The sequence below is a fragment of the Cydia strobilella genome, chromosome 15, assembly GCF_947568885.1.
Source record: "Cydia strobilella chromosome 15, ilCydStro3.1, whole genome shotgun sequence".
In the NCBI taxonomy this organism is placed as follows: domain Eukaryota; kingdom Metazoa; phylum Arthropoda; class Insecta; order Lepidoptera; family Tortricidae; genus Cydia; species Cydia strobilella.
The window spans coordinates 8,051,063-8,066,889 of NC_086055.1; the positions used below are offsets into that span (position 1 = coordinate 8,051,063).

The 15,827-nt window shown below is 36.8% G+C and overlaps 1 protein-coding gene across 1 annotated transcript in view; it reads right to left on the minus strand.

Moving 5' to 3' along the window:
• LOC134747983 (apoptosis-stimulating of p53 protein 2) overlaps positions 1–12,411 on the minus strand; it is a 339,061-nt gene extending 326,650 nt beyond the window's left edge. The window contains exon 1 of the mRNA XM_063682674.1: positions 12,114–12,411. The gene's annotated coding sequence lies outside the window, so the exon portion shown is untranslated. The remainder of the gene's footprint in view (positions 1–12,113) is intronic.
• Positions 12,412–15,827: the final 3,416 nt, after the last annotated feature.

Below are 15,827 nucleotides of genomic sequence, written 5' to 3' on the forward strand. Positions count from 1 at the left end.
TCTTCAAGTGCCTTCTCCGTCCCAGAGGTTGGCGACCTTATGCCTATATGCCGTTCTATCCGTAGTCATGCGAACTAGTTTTTCTGTACTGTCCACGTCTAACCAGTCTCTTATGTTCCTTGTCCATGATATTCTCCTTCTGCCACGTCCTCGTTTCCCTTCAATCTTCCCTTCAATTATTAGTTTTAACAAGTCGTATTTTGCGTTTCTATATATATGTCCGAAATATGAAGCTTTCCTTTCTTTAATAGTTGTTACGACTTCCACCTTTTTCTTCATTAATAACATGACTCTTTCGTTACTAACTTTGTCGGTCCATTTTATCTTAAGCATTCTACGATAGATCCACATTTCAAAAGCCTGTAATTTACTGATCAAATTTTTCCTTAGCGTCCAGCTTTCGGAGCCATACATGAGGATTGGAAGAATATAGCATTTCACCATTCGCCACCTTAAGTGTAAATTAATCTTCCTGTTCGTCAACAGTTTCTTCATATTTTGAAAGGCACTCTTGGCAATACCAATTCTGGTTTTAATCTCCTTTATGTACTATTGTATGTGTATATGTGTGTGATGTACTATTGTATGTATATATACAATGTGTGGCCTGTTATAGAAGCAAAAAATTAAACTGTAGGCTGTACTCCTCATACCGACCAACATTTGTTCAGCGACTTTTAAAAATAACTTGTGTTTTGATTTTTAATACACTTTAAAGTTTTTTCCAAGTATTGCGAATTTTGTTATGTTTAAGGTGTGACAGGCAACGTCAATCACAAAAATAATGGCGTACATTGAAGATAATATTTATTTTGTATGAAAAATACGAAGTCTAAAGTCCTCATTATTTTTTAGTCGCTGAACAAATGTTGGTCAGTTTGAGGAGTACAGCCTACAGTTTAATTTTTTGCTCCTATTACAGGCCACACATTGTATATAGTGCCTCAAATCTTGTAACTAAAATTTGAACCACTTCCCGGTATCTGATTCAGTTGAAATTTGGAGTATTATCATAATTCCGGTGACAATACAATAATATGCTAACATGGACGTGTTCTGATGATGCAGCCGGTAGGTAGCCAAAGGAACTCCTCGATGGAAAAACACAAACACATGAGGTTTAGGCTCATTAGAAAGGTCTCAAGAAGTAATCGATAGATATGCAAATGAGAAGAAGTACAGTCAGCAATAAAAGTGTGTCACAAAAAAAAAATTGACAGTTACTTGTTTCCCATGATGTTAGTGAAATTACTTTTAACTAGATCAGTACAATTAGGTCATTTAGTCTGTTTTCGTGGTTTTTAAATCAATTAAGTATTAGCGTGAAAGCCTTACTAAATGAGAGCGATTTAGGGTTCAAAGGTAAGCTGTGTGCACAGTCAACACGAGTCTCACGCAGCGCACCGTGAAATTACTGTTTTCATTCGTTAAGCTCTAATTATTATTATTATGTCGCTTCAACATTTCGTGAGAAAAAACGTAATTTTAACTATATTCTGGTAAATTTCCATTGACATTTTGTGGCTTATGTACGATTAAGATTACTCTTAATAAAATGATTAACATATTTTGGAAGGAGTGTTGCAGTGACAATCATTTTCGAACGGGAGAACGGGCTACCTACAGGACAGATTATTAGGCTGAATTACAGCAAAGTCAATCTTAAAATTGACCCCCCTACGCTGATCGACACAGTAGAGATAAGTTTTACTCTTATACAAAAGAGGCAAGCTGGTAGGAATCGACTACCCGCTACTTGTAGGTCGGAAAATATTTTTAAAAAGAATTATGTCCCACTTTATTATTTAACTGGCAGAAGATTTGAATTCCATCGTAAAAATGACAAAGTTAATTTAACTGAAAACATCAAAGAATATGCTGGTATTGGTGCCAATTTAAGTCAGTCATAAGTGTCATAACACGACAATCAATTAAAAAGAACATTCACTTCATCATGATGCTGTCATAATGACTGTTGCCATAAAAGTAACCGCAAAAACAGCAATTAATCATGAAATTCCGTAGTGGTACCCATATTTGGTATGTTTTTTTAATTATCTCTATTCTCACAGTAAATCCAGGGCAGACAAAATTACAACCTAGGGGTCTTAGAGCTTGCTTGCCAATATTTGAGATAACAAAAAATAGGCATCTACTCATTCAGTTTTAGTTACATAAAAATACCTACCTAGTTCTCAAAAGAGACGTTTTAACTGATTAACCCGACAGTGTCACATCAACCAATGTAATAATTAAATTAAATTAAATGTAAGGTTAACTAGAAGAAATCCCTTAAAGGGATAAGTTCGCCTTTGTACTGCCTATTTCTGTGCCATATTTGTGTTCTATGTCTTTGTACAATAAAGAGTTTATACATACATACATACATACATACATAATTAAGTTTTAGTTCATCGCTTTGTGTTTGTTTTATTACTACGCACTCATGACAAATTAGACAACAAAGAAAACGTATGTCAGCGTAGATTAACGCTATCATTCAAAGAAGAATAAAAATAAGAGAAATTAATCGAGTCATTTATATCAGTTATATGTCGTAACCGTAACACACGCGATCATTCACGGGCCAGAGACTCTGCAATCACCAGAACGTGCTCTTTTCATTGCTGCTAGCCCGCTAGATTAGAAAATTATGAAAAATCGCGTAGAATATCTAAATAAACGCTTTACCTGAGTATATCAATCAGTCAATCAGTCTGGAGCTACAGAAATATAGCAGATACGCCACTTTTAAGCAAGTAAATAGTATGTAGTGTGAAGTCTGTTACTCGTAAAGTAAATAAACTAACACAAGGATTAGGTACCTACCCCTACTCGGAAATATTTATCGTCTAGAAGCATTTTTTTTTGTTATAGGTGTCAAGAACTAAAAACACATGGGAAAATTAGATCACTGGGCTACCTAATAGGTACAGACTTCCCATTAGTGGGTACAAGGGGGACTACCCTTAGACAAATGCAGATAAGTAAACTCCCCACCTTTTTAAATTCTTGATGTATATAGGTTTCTTCCCGATTAATAGTTGGAAACATTTATTCATCAGTGGCGTTTCTGTGTTTATCATGCTATCTGGGTCTAAGCTAAGTTTATAGAGGAATTATAGATAGCCGGGTAAATTACGGTGGCATCAGTAACTACATTTTTTTATGGACTGAAGAAGTGCTCGGGAACTGGTCGGGTTTGTATGCATGCATATATAATAATATAAACCTCTAATGATAAGTTTAAGAACATACCTCTCCAAACAGCCAGGTGTATCTACTGTGTACCACATGATTAAATACCACTTTGCCATTACAAAAACAAGTAAATAAAAATGTACGTAAAGTTATTACTATGAGAAACACAGCTTTAAAGAGAAAATAGCTTTTCTCCCTTGTATTTTATGTTGTTTACTTCACGAGTTAAAGCTTAATTCAACAAATACATAAACATAGGAACAAGTCATCGCTATCGCTAGTGCGCAGCTAAAATACATAAGTATATGTATACATAAAATACACTTAAAAACACTTTCGTTACTTGTTGCTTTAAATTTGTTTCCGAGTGGATTGAATGTATATTTCAACCCTAGAAATAATATAAAGTAATAATTTTACGTATTTTACAGTAAGTTGGCGTTAGAAAGGAAGCTTTGAATCGTAAGAAATATTACAGCACACAAATGCCAGTTTCACCGAGAAGCTTTCTCTACTGATAGATGAATTTACGCGAACCATCCGTTTCCTTCAAACATTGCTCAATCGGACTAAGGTGCAAATACTGTGCCCTCCAAACAGATTACCAAGCTAACTAGATGCAGCATATACCCACAATTTGAGCGTTTACATTTAGTCTGAGAGCCATCATCGCCCATATTTGAGATATCCGCTGACTTTATACGCGTAAGTACGTTCACGTTTAAAGTCCGACCATGCAAAGTTATCAGATACTTGATATAACCATCAAGTATGGCGCTTCTATGGGATGTATGCATTCTCACTGCCAAGGCGATTCAAAACTTCAAACTTAGAGTGGTCGGCGTCAAATATCAATAGGCTCTAGGGAGTAAACATAGGAACTACCTACTGTTATAATGTAGGATATTGGTAGGATACAATTAAAGGAAAATGAAAATAATATAGTTAGGTCTACTATCTTTTTTCTTGTTTTCCCGTTGACTTTGCAATTGAGTGGTGCGGTAGTTAATATTCTACAGGTGAAAGAGAGCCCTTATAATGATCTTCGTAAAGCTTCATAAAGCGCAGTCTTTTGGTGTTCTCTATGGCCCTCATACAAGCGGTTTAATTTGTGGTTTTGGTTGTTCATACACAGGCATCACGCATTGCGACATAAATGATCGCAATGTAAGTGTAAGCACATAATAAGAGCAATACGTCATCTTCGTAGAGTACCGGCCTTGTCCTTACACTTTCCCGACAGCTTTTACGATCAATGTAGGACGAGTAACGATGTAAACTAACCGCGCCCTCAAAAGGCAATAGTCTTATTAGAACGAATGACGTGTTTAATTATCATTAACCTGGCCTAGAGAAAGCGAATTATGCGAAACGTGCTCTAAGTCGGCCTACCTTTAGATGTCAGGACGACCCTACCATCGTGAGAACTGAATTGAGATTACAATGGCACGAGGTTCGAGGGCTTCTATCCTACATATTTCATAGGCACAACTTTCCCGTGTGCCTACTTTGATTATAATGGCGGCTTTTTAATATACTACGACTTTTTAACATAAAGGTAAATTATTCCATTAATAATTAGCATAAACCAGCGCAAACTATTTACCAAATTAAGGTAAATAATATGTAATCTAAGTAAGATGCTGATGAATCTATGTAAGATGATGGTATGGAGGCGTATTAGTAAATTTTTAGGGTTCCGTACCCAAAGGGTAAAAACGGGACCCTATTACTAAGACTCCGCTGTCTGTCTGTCTGTGTTTGTCCGTCTGTCTGTCCGTCCGTCCGTCCATCCGTCCGTCCGTCTGTCACTTTCCAGTCACTTTTTTTAAATTAGAATAAAAATAATACCCTAGCACCTAAATGGTCGCGTACTGTGCGGTTTAAGAGGAATTTCCTCCCGCGTACGCTTCGGCTGTGGAATGAGCTCCCTGCCGAGGTTTTCCCGGGAGGTCACAGTATGGGGTTCTTCAAAAAAGGAGTGTACAGGTTTTTAAAGGGTCGGCAACGCGCGTGTAATATCTCCGGTGTTGCAGGCGTCCATAGGCTACGGTAACTGCTTACTATCAGGCGGGCCGTATGCTTGATTGCCACCGACGTGGTATAAAAAAAATTTTCAAAACATAGGTACCAAGTTTGGGCTCCTCCAGATACAATACAATACTGTTCAAAAAAATTGCCATACAAAAAAAGAGATGACGTCATAACTCCTCTCCTTTTTTTTGGTGCTTCGGGTCAAATTGATTTATATGGACCAAAGATCAATCGTGCCAATTTTCATAGCTTTAACACCATTTGCAGCGTTTTATTGCGAACCGCTAGCACTATAATGCAACATTTGTCTCTTAATAAATCAAATAATTCTGCAGTGCTCTATCAACAAATACATCACATAGGCACGTCTATGAGCATTCCTACTCCACGATTGGATCTCCTCAAGATACCATCGGTCAGAGACGCGCTAATTAAGCACCTTTGACATCAGAACTCATCACGTGTCACCAGTAACAATTAACAAATCGTTGACATCCGACAATGTAGAAAATCCCATCAATTTGTTTTAAGAACGTCTTGTCTGTACTGTATTACCGTGTTCAAGGCCCAGCCTGACAATTTTCAGATTTATAAATACATAGATGTAGCACCACTGATGTGCGAGCCGCGGGCCTTGGCCTGCCGACAATGCGCCTTGACGGCAGACCACTCGAAAACCATGACAATCGTAATTTAATTCTCCATAATAATTGGTGAAAACTGGTTCAAGTCATCAGTTTAATTTTACTGGTTAATCTGGTAAATTGAAAGTGGCTTTATGATTCGTATTTTCATTAGGTATAGGTATAGTTAATAAAATACTCGTTTACAAGCAATAGATTTCTTACGTTTTATTTTCTAGGCCTGGTAGGTACTGTTTTTAACGATAAGGCAGTATTAATTATATAACACTTTATTTACGCTTTATTTGTTTCGTTTATATAAGAGCATGATTCCGCGAGAAGACAATATGATGCGCCTGTCAACATTATGTTTTATGACTAAGATTTTTTAATTCATAATCAGACAAATCCTTTTCATTTTATTTATTCAATATTGTTTTGTCATGTACATAATAGGTGTTACATTAAATAAAGTTCATGACACCCTGCTGTAAGGGCACACAATAGTATTATTCTATTCTATTTTTTTAAAGAAAGAAAGAAATAAAAGTTAAGCCCACCGTCTCCGAAAATAAAAATAATAACTCTGAAATTGCGGGTACGTGATTCGGTCAAAAATGTTTGAAAACAGCTGTTTTTGCATTATGGAAATGGCAAGGTTACTATTATTTTGAGAACACCAATGGTCCATCGGACGATTCGGACGAGAATGTGAAATATGTTGAGCATACGTATATAAGTAGTTTCCTAAAATAAAAAAGTATTCCTAAGGAAGATAAAATTGTAACTAAAAAAATTACAACATTTGAGTTTTCGACACCGATGGCTTTAATTTAAAGTACCATAAATAACTGCCGTTAAAAATCTCGCATTTTATCTTGCAACCAACGTTTTTAAATACATTATTGTATTAAAGAACATGAAAATTTAGAAAAAAATTACCATGTTGTTTTTATTTAATACTTCATTGAATTTTATCCAGATTTCACTCCGCATAAGTTATACCTACCACATAAGTAGTTATTTATCTAAATTAATGTATATACCTACTTTTCTTTATATACTATGTGTATCTTAAGTAGTTAAAGACAGACTCATTGTTTGCCTGGAACAAACTTCGGTGGCCATGTGCCAGGTGGCGCGTGAATATGAAGTGACGTCAATATTTGCTCTCTCAGCTTCTAACACTTATTTCAGCACTTAAACGAACCTTACACCTTACTTTATGTTAAACTTTCAACATAATGCAATTACCTACAGTTACGAAGATTGTTTCTGAGCGTAACTTCAGACAGTAATAACATATACTAATCTATGAACTTCAGTTCAATGGTCTTATTTTAAATTTAGTTTATGCCTGAGAAAACATGTTCAAATGGAAATCCATTATACCGAGGTGTCAAATTACAAACACAAATATCTGAAAATAGGTAGTCTTATTATCTGTCAGTTCAAAACAAAACATAAATAGTAGGTATAGAGAGAATTAAATATACCTACATGAACATATAGTAGATAAATAAATAAATTGCTAAGTAAAAAATAAACGATAAAACGTTACATAGTATAAAACAAAGTCGCTTCCTGTCTGTCCCTATGCATGCTTAGATCTTTTAAACTACGTAACGGATTTTGGTGCGGTTTTTTTAATAGATAAGAGTTATTTAAGAGGAAGGTTTATATGTATAAATAATCAGCATTGCGGCCGTGCGAAGCCGGGTCGGATGGCTAGTTCTATTATAAAATATAATTTACAATTCTTTGTAGCTTTTGTTTACTTTGTGTGGCTTCTTACTGAAGTACTTGTAGCAGAGATGTATTTGTAATTTAAAGTTGGCATATGCATCTATGATGATAATATTATGCTCATGAATATATATGTGTATCATTCACATACACATTATTTAGCTATATGGACATCGTAAAAACTCTCATAGACATGTTAATGTTTAACTTTCAGCTATTCAACTGTTGGTAATGGCAAATAATTAGTAGCACGCCTACGGATACATAGAATACGTCTGTTTGTAATGTAGATTTGCTAAGTAAACACTAGACGAATAATCGGAGTTCATCGCTCCCGGTACAAAGATGACGGTCTGTTGATTTGAGTGAGAATAGATTTCAATAGAGTAAGTACCTATATTACTTGGTCCAGTGTGGGGACTGTACAGTATTAAACACATCGTGTATTTATTGACACCTCACACAGTTTACAATACATGTAATACTTACTTACTTCCGATGGCGCTTCAACCCTTTGTGGGTCTTGGCCTCCTCCACTATCTTCCTCCAGTTGTCGCGATCCTTGGCAACCTTTCTCCAGTTGGTATACAATACATGTAATAGAGAAACATTTAACAATATATTTGGCTAATATATGTACCTATTTACATACAAACATACAACTTAGTTAAATAAAGCTACCTCTATTAAGTTTACATTAATTATCTAAAAGGTTGCCCAAGTACTGGTTTTCGTTACCCACCTAGCTATCTGATAACTGTCCAGATAAGCATTAGGTCTTTTAAAGTAATTAGAGCTACAAATAAACAGTAGGTCTACAAAAATGTTCGGCACTGTAAGTGCTTGCACTTAAGTGTCATGTAATGAAATAGCTTCTGACAGTGCTTGCACTTAAATGTCATGGAATGAAATAGCTTCTGACACTTAATAAAATGTTTATCTATTTGTACCTACTTACTTTAACAAGTTTCTACGTACCTACTTGACATTTTACTCGACTACTGTAAGTGAAATAAATGTAAGACATCTCTTCGGGGACCATAACCTAACCCCAGACCCAGACTAGATTAATCGGCAATCCACTTTGAAACCAAAGTGCGTAGGTTTGTTCACCCACGCAATTATGTTACTCCAAGTAGAAAGCCACATATTAGGTAGGCAGAAATTGCAAGGGAAGACAGATTAGACATTGTGATCGCTAAAGTCTGTCTTAGCTTACTTAGAAGTTAGAGGCCTTGCCGCGAAAAACGCGAACACACTTCACACTCGCAGCGACAACGACATGAGGTTACGCTAATAAAAACGTCACATTTTCATAGGAATTTGACGTTGCTGGTGGCGCTTTCACACTGTCGCTGCCAATTCGGTGCAAAGTTGTAGAGCTTAGAAGTGCAAAATTGGCGTAGGCCTTAGATGGACTGTAGTGCTAAAACGATTTGTAAATATTATAATACGCGTGCATAAGCCGCTGCTGCATAAGTCGGATAATGAAAACAAACACCGACAAAGAAATGAGGACGGCCCAAGATAGGCACCGGAGTGGCGTGTCATCCGTATACACTAGTGTTGTATAATGACTCAAGTCTTTTGAGGCCTCACTTTTAAGTACTCTCATCAAAGTCGAACTCGAGTTATTTTGAACTTGTGAGAGATGTGTATTTGTAGCGACCCAAGACCTTTTTAATTAAGACGTATTGTTTTGTTTCACATACAATTAATACATAGTTTAAATAGAAACCAAGGCGCGATAAGTTGAAACAGAGTCCATACATATATCGTCAACGTGGCATTTCAACACACGTAGCCTGACCTGATATAATCAATTTGGTGATAATAGAAAATGGGCTATGTTTTTCAAAAATTCGTTCGATCTAACGTTTACAGAACGATCGCCTTATTGCGATAAAAATTTACCTTCATAATTAATGACGAATACTTTTTTATGTGATAATAGAATCCTTTTAACCACTTTACAAAAATGTTTTAAAATGTCCCTACTCGTACCTCAAAAGGCTTGAAATTCAGAGCAAAATTCTCGTAAAGTTCTACAAATTTAGACTCATAAGACTCGACTTCTAACAACACTGTTTCTACACGCACTTGCCCAGAAAAAGTATAGAAAAAAAGTACTGCGCGGAACGCGTCCAAGCCTATTAGAGCAGCGGCGAACCGACAACCAAACTAGTTTAACTGTACAGTTACACGATTCGATTCTGCGACGATACGTAGTCGAAGGTCGCAAGAACTTGGGCATGGATGATTGGGGATTCGTTCCGCGGTCGCGGATGCCGCGGATGCCCGAAACGCTCCGGAAATTGAGTTGAGTTGAGAGCTTGTTAGATGGCCTAGGAATGTTTGAAGTTGGCATCGTTGAGGGCTTCTGATCATATCTTTTTGCTTTACCTACTTTAAATTTATTTAAGATTCACATTACTATCTAAATAGCTCTTATACAATAAGGAACAAGCAAGAATTGTTTTGTTGGTCTACGAGCCTTGAAATTAGGAAAGGTGAATGAAATCACACATAGAGTTACAAAGAATAGTTTGGAGATAAGGATTCCAAATTAAAAAGACGCTGTACCTAATTAAGTTTCATGTTAAATATACGACTATTGTTGTGTGTGACATTGACATTTCTCAGCTCTGTAAAATATCTATACTAGGTCATGGAGACTGTATAAAGGAGCCAAATCTCTATGTATGAAAAGTGTCCATCAAAAAACAGTAATTAGGCGGCGCCACCATACACCGAAATACTACCAAAAACAATCTACGTAATTTGGTCGGGTTATTTGTTGCCTTATATGGTTCATGTTATACTCATGTCCCAGAGCCTAACTAGCGCCACCGGAGAGATTAGGAACTATTATTTAAAGCTTAACGCGGTCACTTTTACAACAATTCTGCCATAAGAGATTGCGATCCTTTCTATACCATCCATACTATAGGTGGTATCTACTTTACGGAACTCTATTTGACCATCAACAGCGATAAAACAAAATTTCACATGTGCTAGCGCCAATGCTCGTTCGCCATCTGGCTTAACATGGAAGTTAAAACTTAGAGATAATGCGTAAATTTAACACTTCAGCTGTCAAATTATATGACTTACAAGTAAGGATTGCTACCGTAGAACCAAAGCATTCCAACAGTTCCAACATCTCGGCACAGAGCGGTAATTTGTCATAGATATTTCGGGTATAATGGCAGTCAATGGCTTTACAATGCTTCTGTGGCGTTATTATGACGCAGCGTTCTACCAAGGTTGGTTCCAATCGCACATCGAGTACGGGCGAGTTGATCGCTCAGGCCGGCAAACGAGGGGCCGTATTCAAGGTATGATGATACCTTGAGATGATGGTCCCATAAGATGTTATGGGACAATCTTACGCACATCAACCTACTTCTACCTAAATAGACGCGAGATGCACTTAAGATAAAAGCTGCATTGGAACTGTAACAATCTTATCCTGTTTTGATATTGATTTGACATTAATCGCAGAACATCACGCTTGTAATTAAATATGTACGAGTCATATCAAAATGAAATCAATTTGACATCAGATTCGGGTTATTCCTCAATAATCTCATTCCCATGGCTACTATACCTATTTGCAAATTCCTAGATACCGCTAAACAGTTTTGATTGTAGGTGGAACTTGGCACGGGTTACACAGGCACTAAAATGAGATGCTAATAAAGCGGAATCTCCTGGGAATTTTCGAATAGGTATAGCCAGGGAATGAGATTATTCAGGAATGACCCATTCTAACAACCATGTAATGTGACCTACATAGAGTACCTAGGTAGAGGTCAAACTGACTCTGGCTTGCCTGTCTTTGTAACGTTGCGTTAGCTCGTATCGTCGTCGTTGTGAATGACAACCGGTATGTTCTTTGGTTGAAGGTCAACAGATTAGTTTCCATGAAAACACTCCGCTTTTTTACCACGGAAATTGCTATTAGTAAGTAAGTATTAAGCCGAGAAATAATATTTTTATTACATTTTCTCAACTTTTCATTGAAGTCTAGCGAAATTTAATCTACCTATCAGTCGCCTGGCACACGTTAGGCTTAGAGAGCCCCTATAGTCTTACAAGGATTTTTATAAATACGTTTTAAATGAGGTAGGCACCTAGGCTAGCAATTGCGACAGTGTTACGACGATAAATACCCAAGTCATATGTGGCACCTATATCAACCAACACAAATACCTATTACGAAAATAGAAAAAGTTGACATAAATCTTGACACATTTAGAAAATTAAAACGTCATAAATATAGATTTAATAGGTGAAATAAAATATGTACCTACCTATAATGGAACACAATAAAATTAAATAGAACAGCGGGTTATTTACCCATGATTCAAAGTTTTATTCTCACATTTATTGTTTAAAAATATGGTTGTTAGCTAACAATATATTCATAAGATACTAGCTAGTTTAGTAAAGTTAATAAATAACCTTAACCTGATTTAGCAGTTAACATTATAAAACTTTTGTTACCTCTGCTTAGTCATCCGAATTTAAACACGCCTCCTATTTAGTTCACAACACAAACCACTCACAGCACTGCGTGTGTACCTAATTAATAAATCGACTGTCCGATTAATCCGATCATCATTAGCCGTTAAATTGACGGATCGGGCACTCGCACAATACACGAACACAATCTAAGCAGATTATGTATTATCTTCAAAACTTTACAAACACTGTTATTTTCACTTGTAAAACACAGATTACGTAAAAAACTACCAGAAATCCACAGTTACTCGTAATTCCAATTTTGAAATAAAGCGCGATCTCGTTTCGCGCGACAACGAGTGTCCGACGCTGCGCGAGCGACGCGCGTGCTGCGCTCTCATATGCCGACAGCTGACTGAATCGCAATTCAAAACAACGCTACAAGTTACGAGCCTCCAATTTTTCGCTAACAAACTTTATATCATACACGCACCGGCTAACGGTTTTCTAAATAATGTCTGTCAGTTCGATCTAGTAACACTTCCTGTGATCTGTGATGCTGCGATTCTACAGCGGATGCGTACCGTACCGTAATGGATAATAAATTGTAGATTTACGTCTTGCAACTAGCTGCGACTTACTCTCGCAACTGTGTCGAATTAACAATTAGGTACATCAAGCTTTTATTCATTGTAACGTTAACTGAAAACTACCGTTATCAGAGAGTTATGTAGGTACCTACAAGATTAAATCAAAACATTATGATAAAAAAAATGTTACAATTTACACCTAACAAAACAAAACCTTAAATTATACAAAAAAACCGGCCAAGGGCGAGTCGGACTCGCCCACCGAGGGTTCCGTACTTTTTAGTATTTGTTGTTAATAAAGCGGCAACAGAAATACATCATCTGTGAAAATTTCAACTGTCTAGTGGCACCCGGGTACACTTTTGGATGGGGTTATAGGCATCATCGATATCGTATTTTGCAATCACTATCTTTTCACAGGTCGTAACTTTGAAAGGTTAAACTCTTTGGCCACGGAATTTCGATCACATGGATATTTTTTTTCTTTTAGTTATTAATTAAAGTTAAAATAGGGTCTCCGGCAAGCTCGGTTTTCCATACAAACGTAGTTCCGCCACAGAATAACTAATATTACTAGTTACTCTCATTTTAAAACGCCTAGCTCCTTGCTCCCATTGCTCTGAAACTTTGTACTTACAATAGGATAAGGTATATCTATGTCTGTAATTAGTTTATGTAGCTTCAGATACCATGTTTAAAAAAATATAGCGAATTTAAGTTTTTCATACAAAACTTGTTTTTGCTCTATTTCGTTAGTTTTATAAACTGGAGCTATATAAACTAATTTCAGACCTAGACTATATACCTCATGTCATTGTATGTGCAAAGTTTTATTACAATCCAACACGTAGTTTTAAAATGAGAGCGAAACTACGTTTGTATAGGAAGGTGCAATTTGGCCGAGCTTGCCGGGGACTCAACAATATCTAATGTGTTTGTATTTTGTTTACTATATAATCAGGGAGGTGCTTACGTTGTAAATTTAATATTAAACACTATAAACCTTGAAAGATTAATGACCAGTCTTTATAAATCAGGTTGAATTACCCACGACCGCACCGCAAATCGGCCCTGAATTGCCATCTTAGGTTGCGAACTGGTATGTACTTACATACACACTCGACATTGAAGTCGCGGTGCCTTTTAGACCGCGAGCCAGGCGCATATTTCGTCAGTCGTCGCCTCCCGGGCGAAAACTCGTATAGCGGTTAACGGCTATGTATGATGAACCCTCGTGAACGTCAGCTGCCGCTCCGTTGGTAGGTTGAGGAATGGCAGCCACCGAAACGCGTAACACGGTCTTTCCACAGCGATACAACCGGCTGACGATTTTGTTTATTCACAATAGCATCTAAACTATCATCTGACAAAGTATCAAGCGGGAGGCGATGACTACATTTTTTTATAGACTATTTGCTGCCATTCCTTAACCCACCAACGGACCGGCAGCTGACGTTCACGAGGGTTCATCATACATGGCCGCACTATACGAGTTTTCGCCCGGGAGGCGATTGGTCATGGAAATCTGTTCCTGGCCCGCGGTCTATTTGGGACACATTAGTTGCTTGACAGTTGACATTGGATTGGGATTGGACAAACATACTTACGTATTTTACTCTTTAGGACGTCACTTGTGGTTGACATTATTTGCGCGGAAAAAGTGCAACTAGAGCGTTTTCACTTTGTCCGATTCGATATCGATAATAATGATTTATTAAATTCATAAATAAATACAGAGAAACACATATATTACTCTTATATTAGTATGTATAATAAAACAGGATAGTTTTATTAATCATCATGACCATCATTATCCCACGTAGACGAAGCGGTAGAAGCTAGTTGCCTATAAGTGTCATATTAGGAAGAATGACTTTTCTGTCCTGAATGTTAAGGACATTGAAATAATTGCCCACATTATAGAAAAATTAATATGTGTTAATTACAGCGAGGCAGCGAGGTACAGAGGGCGGTTTTGGTAGAAACAGTTTAGAGGTAGAAATTAAGCTTCAGTATTCCTGCTCATTTCCAGAAACAAAACCCGTAGTGTACATTTCATTCGATAGCGTGACGAGAGTTCGCGTAACGTTTTCTTTGGGAATAATTATGTAATAATATAAAAAGAAAAAGTTTGCTGAGTAATATTTTGTTATATTTTCATTAATATCTTGTTATATAGACCTTGAGGACACCGTACAGATACCGGCAATATTCTGCATAGCGGAGCGCGCAAAAATATGTGACACTTTTATGACTGCAAAATATAGATTTGTTAGATATTGTTGCGCACTTCGTTGTGTAATATATTATTGCAGGTTAAATACATGTACAAGATTGCTTTAAAAGCATTAGGTACAATATAGTTTTATATCTAGATGGACACTAATAAATCTAATAACAGAGGCGGGTCGTCCGATCGTCATAAATAACCAAAAACTAGCCGAAGCCAATATGACTATTTTTTTTTCTTAGATACATATCTAAGTGCCATATTAGCTCAAAATAGGCAAACGTGTGGGAATATAATTCTATGGACGCCTCGCCACTGTTATGTTTATTCATACCTAATATTAATATAAGTATGTAATATTACTTGTAAGAACACGTATTATGTAAACTTGGACACGTACGTTACGCAACGAAGAAAATACTTTATCACAGTTTAGTATGAAGTGATGTATAATAGTGATACATACAGTACCTAATACTTATAAAATTGTGTGAAACCTGCGCCTAAATCTATTACTATAATTAGGAAGTGCATCTGTCCACTGACGTTCTTAACATAACATTCACACGCCAACGCCGTATTTAAAAAACCGGCCAAGTGCGAGTCGGACTCGCGCACGAAGGGTTCCGTACCATTACGGAAAAAACAGCAAAAAAATCACGTTTGTTGTATAGGAGCCCTACTTAAATAATTATATTATTCTGTTTTTAGTATTTGTTGTTACAGCGGCAATATTTGTATTTGTATTTGTAACAAAAATACATCACCTGTGAAAATTTCAACTGTCTATCTATCACGGTTCATGAGATACAGCCTGGTGACAGACAAACAGACGGACAGACGGACAGCGGAGTCTTAGTAATAGGGTCCCATTTTTACCCTTTGGGTACCGTTTTTACCCTTTGGGTACGGAACCCTAAAAAGAGCGAATAGGAG